Source organism: Amia ocellicauda, unplaced genomic scaffold, assembly GCF_036373705.1.
Source record: "Amia ocellicauda isolate fAmiCal2 unplaced genomic scaffold, fAmiCal2.hap1 HAP1_SCAFFOLD_205, whole genome shotgun sequence".
In the NCBI taxonomy this organism is placed as follows: Eukaryota; Metazoa; Chordata; class Actinopteri; order Amiiformes; family Amiidae; genus Amia; species Amia ocellicauda.
In genome coordinates this window covers 72,501-79,924 of record NW_027102768.1, presented here as the reverse complement: position 1 = coordinate 79,924, position 7,424 = coordinate 72,501, and the positions used below count along the sequence as shown (strand labels likewise).

At 43.4% G+C, this 7,424-nt stretch overlaps 6 non-coding genes across 6 annotated transcripts; all 6 read right to left on the bottom strand.

The window, feature by feature from the left end:
* Nucleotides 1–426: 426 nt before the first annotated feature.
* LOC136725015 (5S ribosomal RNA) lies at nt 427–545 on the bottom strand. The gene has a single exon (XR_010807404.1). It is a non-coding gene; the product is annotated as a 5S ribosomal RNA (ribosomal RNA).
* Nucleotides 546–1,611: 1,066 nt separating this feature from the next.
* Nucleotides 1,612–1,730, bottom strand: LOC136725023 (5S ribosomal RNA). The gene has a single exon (XR_010807411.1). It is a non-coding gene; the product is annotated as a 5S ribosomal RNA (ribosomal RNA).
* A 1,066-nt stretch (nt 1,731–2,796) lies between these two features.
* Nucleotides 2,797–2,915, bottom strand: LOC136725037 (5S ribosomal RNA). The gene has a single exon (XR_010807424.1). It is a non-coding gene; the product is annotated as a 5S ribosomal RNA (ribosomal RNA).
* Nucleotides 2,916–3,970: 1,055 nt separating this feature from the next.
* On the bottom strand, nt 3,971–4,089 carry LOC136725014 (5S ribosomal RNA). Its single transcript, XR_010807403.1, has one exon. It is a non-coding gene; the product is annotated as a 5S ribosomal RNA (ribosomal RNA).
* A 1,055-nt stretch (nt 4,090–5,144) lies between these two features.
* Nucleotides 5,145–5,263, bottom strand: LOC136724977 (5S ribosomal RNA). Its single transcript, XR_010807372.1, has one exon. It is a non-coding gene; the product is annotated as a 5S ribosomal RNA (ribosomal RNA).
* Nucleotides 5,264–6,318: 1,055 nt separating this feature from the next.
* LOC136724987 (5S ribosomal RNA) lies at nt 6,319–6,437 on the bottom strand. The gene has a single exon (XR_010807381.1). It is a non-coding gene; the product is annotated as a 5S ribosomal RNA (ribosomal RNA).
* Nucleotides 6,438–7,424: the final 987 nt, after the last annotated feature.

Here is a 7,424-nt window from a genome sequence, read left to right as displayed (position 1 = left end):
CATTTCAGTAATTTCATCCCGTTGCATTCACATCCGTGCCTTGAATGAGATTGAATGTGATCTTTGCTCTCAAGTATGTTCCCAAGTTTTACACTTTCGTGCTTTGCATGAATGGGAATGGAACCGTGTGTGTTGAATGAGGCTCCTTGTGAGCACTGAACTTTGTCCGGTGGAGTTCCTTTTTGTGTTGCTGTAATTGTGTCATTTCTCGATGAGAAAGATTAGGCAACATTTAGTCACTTCTAGCCATGATGCTCAATTTATTTACGAATGTACCCTAGTTACTAGGGACCGTTTACGTTGGAGAACAAGATCTATTGTATGCCTGTGTATTTGGGGAAGTCAAATCTGAAATAATGATGAAATTGCGTGTATCCAAAGTTAAAACTCGTGATTTGTCGCCCTCTGGTGTGTAAAAGATGCAAAAGCTTACAGCACCAGGTATTCCCAGGCGGTCTCCCATCCAAGTACTGACCAGGCCCGAGCCTGCTTAGCTTCCGAGATCGGACGAGATCGGGCGTATTCAGGCTAGTATGGCCGTAAGCCAGTGAGGCTGTCCCTGACGCTCTACTTAAAGGGAAGGCAATATCCGTTTCTGCCGTTCATACTTACAGTTGAACTGTCTCTCTACTCTAAAGCCCGGGACACACCAGCGCGCCGCAGACAGTCCCTGCTAACACGCCACGTTGTGGCAACATTGTGGCAACGTTGTGCGTTAGCTGGGGTGCCACACCAGACCGGAACTATATTTTACAAAACGAACACATTGTCTTGATAAAACAGCTGTAATTGAGTGCCTGACACGCCAGTCAAGCGCAATCTTGAGAAGGTGTGCATTTCAGTAAGGATTTCAATTGACATGCAGTATGAAACTGAAAGGAGGTTGCATCACTATGATGCATAACATTGCATGTATTGTATTTTCAAGTGTGTGCATTCATCCTGTTGTCATTTTGTTTTGAAAGCAGAAGAATCATTCAACAGGTTGCTGAGACAAATGTAAACCAGTAAAACATATGAAGAGAAACAAACCTTGAATATAAGTTCAGTTGTATAAACATTTGACAAACTATGGTGAGGGGGTAAGAAAACACACAAATCCAGCAGCTCCTGTATTTCAATACACCAGAACCCAATATTATTGGCGAGTCGGGTAGTCCATCATCACAGTTCGAGGGCAGGCATCATTTCAGTAATTTCATCCCGTTGCATTCACATCCGTGCCTTGAATGAGATTGAATGTGATCTTTGCTCTCAAGTATGTTCCCAAGTTTTACACTTTCGTGCTTTGCATGAATGGGAATGGAACCGTGTGTGTTGAATGAGGCTCCTTGTGAGCACTGAACTTTGTCCAGTGGAGTTCCTTTTTGTGTTGCTGTAATTGTGTCATTTCTCGATGAGAAAGATTAGGCAACATTTAGTCACTTCTAGCCATGATGCTCAATTTATTTACGAATGTACCCTAGTTACTAGGGACCGTTTACGTTGGAGAACAAGATCTATTGTATGCCTGTGTATTTGGGGAAGTCAAATCTGAAATAATGATGAAATTGCGTGTATCCAAAGTTAAAACTCGTGATTTGTCGCCCTCTGGTGTGTAAAAGATGCAAAAGCTTACAGCACCTGGTATTCCCAGGCGGTCTCCCATCCAAGTACTGACCAGGCCAGAGCCTGCTTAGCTTCCGAGATCGGACGAGATCGGGCGTATTCAGGCTAGTATGGCCGTAAGCCAGGGAGGCTGTCCCTGACGCTCTACTTAAAGGGAAGGCAATATCCTTTTCTGCCGTTCATACTTACAGTTGAACTGTCTCTCTACTCTAAAGCCCGGGACACACCAGTGCGCCGCAGACAGTCCCTGCTAACACGCCACGTTGTGGCAACGTTGTGGCAACGTTGTGCGTTAGCTGGGGTGCCACACCAGACCGGAACTATATTTTACAAAACGAACACATTGTCTTGATAAAACAGCTGTAATTGAGTGCCTGACACGCCAGTCAAGCGCAATCTTGAGAAGGTGTGCATTTCAGTAAGGATTTCAATTGACATGCAGTATGAAACTGAAAGGAGGTTGCATCACTATGATGCATAACATTGCATGTATTGTATTTTCAAGTGTGTGCATTCATCCTGTTGTCATTTTGTTTTGAAAGCAGAAGAATCATTCAACAGGTTGCTGAGACAAATGTAAACCAGTAAAACATATGAAGAGAAACAAACCTTGAATATAAGTTCAGTTGTTTAAACATTTGACAAACTATGGTGAGGGGGTAAGAAAACACACAAATCCAGCAGCTCCTGTATTTCAATACACCAGAACCCAATATTATTGGCGAGTCGGGTAGTCCATCATCACAGTTCGAGGGCAGGCATCATTTCAGTAATTTCATCCCGTTGCATTCACATCCGTGCCTTGAATGAGATTGAATGTGATCTTTGCTCTCAAGTATGTTCCCAAGTTTTACACTTTCGTGCTTTGCATGAATGGGAATGGAACCGTGTGTGTTGAATGAGGCTCCTTGTGAGCACTGAACTTTGTCCGGTGGAGTTCCTTTTTGTGTTGCTGTAATTGTGTCATTTCTCGATGAGAAAGATTAGGCAACATTTAGTCACTTCTAGCCATGATGCTCAATTTATTTACGAATGTACCCTAGTTACTAGGGACCGTTTACATTGGAGAACAAGATCTATTGTATGCCTGTGTATTTGGGGAAGTCAAATCTGAAATAATGATGAAATTGCGTGTATCCAAAGTTAAAACTCGTGATTTGTCGCCCTCTGGTGTGTAAAAGATGCAAAAGCTTACAGCACCTGGTATTCCCAGGCGGTCTCCCATCCAAGTACTGACCAGGCCGGAGCCTGCTTAGCTTCCGAGATCGGACGAGATCGGGCGTATTCAGGCTAGTATGGCCGTAAGCCGGGGAGGCTGTCCCTGATGCTCTACTTAAAGGGAAGGCAATATCCGTTTCTGCCGCTCATACTTGCAGTTGAACTGTCTCTCTACTCTAAAGTCCGGGACACACCAGCGCGCCGCAGACAGTCCCTGCTAACACGAAACGTTGTGGCAACGTTGTGCGTTAACTGGGGTGCCACACCAGACCGGAACTATATTTTACAAAACGAACACATTGTCTTGATAATACAGCTGTAATTGAGTGCCTGACACGCCAGTCAAGCGCAATCTTGAGAAGGTGTGCATTTCAGTAAGGATTTCAATTGACATGCAGTATGAAACTGAAAGGAGGTTGCATCACTATGATGCATAACATTGCATGTATTGTATTTTCAAGTGTGTGCATTCATCCTGTTGTCATTTTGTTTTGAAAGCAGAAGAATCATTCAACAGGTTGCTGAGACAAATGTAAACCAGTAAAACATATGAAGAGAAACAAACCTTGAATATAAGTTCAGTTGTTTAAACATTTGACAAACTATGGTGAGGGGGTAAGAAAACACACAAATCCAGCAGCTCCTGTATTTCAATACACCAGAACCCAATATTATTGGCGAGTCGGGTAGTCCATCATAACAGTTCGAGGGCAGGCATCATTTCAGTAATTTCATCCCGTTGCATTCACATCCGTGCCTTGAATGAGATTGAATGTGATCTTTGCTCTCAAGTATGTTCCCAAGTTTTACACTTTCGTGCTTTGCATGAATGGGAATGGAACCGTGTGTGTTGAATGAGGCTCCTTGTGAGCACTGAACTTTGTCCGGTGGAGTTCCTTTTTGTGTTGCTGTAATTGTGTCATTTCTCGATGAGAAAGATTAGGCAACATTTAGTCACTTCTAGCCATGATGCTGAATTTATTTACGAATGTACCCTAGTTACTAGGGACCGTTTACGTTGGAGAACAAGATCTATTGTATGCCTGTGTATTTGGGGAAGTCAAATCTGAAATAATGATGAAATTGCGTGTATCCAAAGTTAAAACTCGTGATTTGTCGCCCTCTGGTGTGTAAAAGATGCAAAAGCTTACAGCACCTGGTATTCCCAGGCGGTCTCCCATCCAAGTACTGACCAGGCCCGAGCCTGCTTAGCTTCCGAGATCGGACGAGATCGGGCGTATTCAGGCTAGTATGGCCGTAAGCCGGGGAAGCTGTCCCTGACGCTCTACTTAAAGGGAAGGCAATATCCGTTTCTGCCGCTCATACTTGCAGTTGAACTGTCTCTCTACTCTAAAGTCCGGGACACACCAGCGCGCCGCAGACAGTCCCTGCTAACACGAAACGTTGTGGCAACGTTGTGCGTTAGCTGGGGTGCCACACCAGACCGGAACTATATTTTACAAAACGAACACATTGTCTTGATAAAACAGCTGTAATTGAGTGCCTGACACGCCAGTCAAGCGCAATCTTGAGAAGGTGTGCATTTCAGTAAGGATTTCAATTGACATGCAGTATGAAACTGAAAGGAGGTTGCATCACTATGATGCATAACATTGCATGTATTGTATTTTCAAGTGTGTGCATTCATCCTGTTGTCATTTTGTTTTGAAAGCAGAAGAATCATTCAACAGGTTGATGAGACAAATGTAAACCAGTAAAACATATGAAGAGAAACAAACCTTGAATATAAGTTCAGTTGTATAAACATTTGACAAACTATGGTGAGGGGGTAAGAAAACACACAAATCCAGCAGCTCCTGTATTTCAATACACCAGAACCCAATATTATTGGCGAGTCGGGTAGTCCATCATCACAGTTCGAGGGCAGGCATCATTTCAGTAATTTCATCCCGTTGCATTCACATCCGTGCCTTGAATGAGATTGAATGTGATCTTTGCTCTCAAGTATGTTCCCAAGTTTTACACTTTCGTGCTTTGCATGAATGGGAATGGAACCGTGTGTGTTGAATGAGGCTCCTTGTGAGCACTGAACTTTGTCCGGTGGAGTTCCTTTCTGTGTTGCTGTAATTGTGTCATTTCTCGATGAGAAAGATTAGGCAACATTTAGTCACTTCTAGCCATGATGCTCAATTTATTTACGAATGTACCCTAGTTACTAGGGACCGTTTACGTTGGAGAACAAGATCTATTGTATGCCTGTGTATTTGGGGAAGTCAAATCTGAAATAATGATGAAATTGCGTGTATCCAAAGTTAAAACTCGTGATTTGTTGCCCTCTGGTGTGTAAAAGATGCAAAAACTTACAGCACCTGGTATTCCCAGGCGGTCTCCCATCCAAGTACTGACCAGGCCCGAGCCTGCTTAGCTTCCAAGATCGGACGAGATCGGGCGTATTCAGGCTAGTATGGCCGTAAGCCAGGGAAGCTGTCCCTGACGCTCTACTTAAAGGGAAGGCAATATCCGTTTCTGTCGCTCATACTTGCTGTTGAACTGTCTCTCTACTCTAAAGTCCGGGACACACCAGCGCGCCGCAGACAGTCCCTGCTAACACGAAACGTTGTGGCAACGTTGTGCGTTAGCTGGGGTGCCACACCAGACCGGAACTATATTTTACAAAACGAACACATTGTCTTGATAATACAGCTGTAATTGAGTTCCTGACACGCCAGTAAAGCGCAATCTTGAGAAGGTGTGCATTTTAGTAAGGATTTCAATTGACATGCAGTATGAAACTGAAAGGAGGTTGCTTCACTATGATGCAAAACATTGCATGTATTGTATTTTCAAGTGTGTGCATTCATCCTGTTGTCATTTTGTTTTGAAAGCAGAAGAATCATTCAACAGGTTGCTGAGACAAATGTAAACCAGTAAAACATATGAAGAGAAACAAACCTTGAATATAAGTTCAGTTGTTTAAACATTTGACAAACTATGGTGAGGGGGTAAGAAAACACACAAATCCAGCAGCTCCTGTATTTCAATACACCAGAACCCAATATTATTGGCGAGTCGGGTAGTCCATCATCACAGTTCGAGGGCAGGCATCATTTCAGTAATTTCATCCCGTTGCATTCACATCCGTGCCTTGAATGAGATTGAATGTGATCTTTGCTCTCAAGTATGTTCCCAAGTTTTACACTTTCGTGCTTTGCATGAATGGGAATGGAACCGTGTGTGTTGAATGAGGCTCCTTGTGAGCACTGAACTTTGTCCGGTGGAGTTCCTTTTTGTGTTGCTGTAATTGTGTCATTTCTCGATGAGAAAGATTAGGCAACATTTAGTCACTTCTAGCCATGATGCTCAATTTATTTACGAATGTACCCTAGTTACTAGGGACCGTTTACGTTGGAGAACAAGATCTATTGTATGCCTGTGTATTTGGGGAAGTCAAATCTGAAATAATGATGAAATTGCGTGTATCCAAAGTTAAAACTCGTGATTTGTCGCCCTCTGGTGTGTAAAAGATGGAAAAGCTTACAGCACCTGGTATTCGCAGGCAGTCTCCCATCCAAGTACTGACCAGGCCGGAGCCTGCTTAGCTTCCGAGATCGGACGAGATCGGGCGTATTCAGGCTAGTATGGCCGTAAGCCGGGCAGGCTGTCCCTGATGCTCTACATAAAGGGAAGGCAATATCCGTTTCTGCCGCTCATACTTGCAGTTGAACTGTCTCTCTACTCTAAAGTCCGGGACACACCAGCGCGCCGCAGACAGTCCCTGCTAACACGAAACGTTGTGGCAACGTTGTGCGTTAGCTGGGGTGCCACACCAGACCGGAACTATATATTACAAAACGAACACATTCTCTTGATAAAACAGCTGTAATTGAGTGCCTGACACGCCAGTCAAGCGCAATCTTGAGAAGGTGTGCATTTCAGTAAGGATTTCAATTGACATGCAGTATGAAACTGAAAGGAGGTTGCATCACTATGATGCATAACATTGCATGTATTGTATTTTCAAGTGTGTGCATTCATCCTGTTGTCATTTTGCTTTGAAAGCAGAAGAATCATTCAACAGGTTGCTGAGACAAATGTAAACCAGTAAAACATATGAAGAGAAACAAACCTTGAATATAAGTTCAGTTGTTTAAACATTTGACAAACTATGGTGAGGGGGTAAGAAAACACACAAATCCAGCAGCTCCTGTATTTCAATACACCAGAACCCAATATTATTGGCGAGTCGGGTAGTCCATCATCACAGTTCGAGGGCAGGCATCATTTCAGTAATTTCATCCCGTTGCATTCACATCCGTGCCTTGAATGAGATTGAATGTGATCTTTGCTCTCAAGTATGTTCCCAAGTTTTACACTTTCGTGCTTTGCATGAATGGGAATGGAACCGTGTGTGTTGAATGAGGCTCCTTGTGAGCACTGAACTTTGTCCGGTGGAGTTCCTTTTTGTGTTGCTGTAATTGTGTCATTTCTCGATGAGAAAGATTAGGCAACATTTAGTCACTTCTAGCCATGATGCTCAATTTATTTACGAATGTACCCTAGTTACTAGGGACCGTTTACGTTGGAGAACAAGATCTATTGTATGCCTGTGTATTTGGGGAAGTCAAATCTGAAATAAT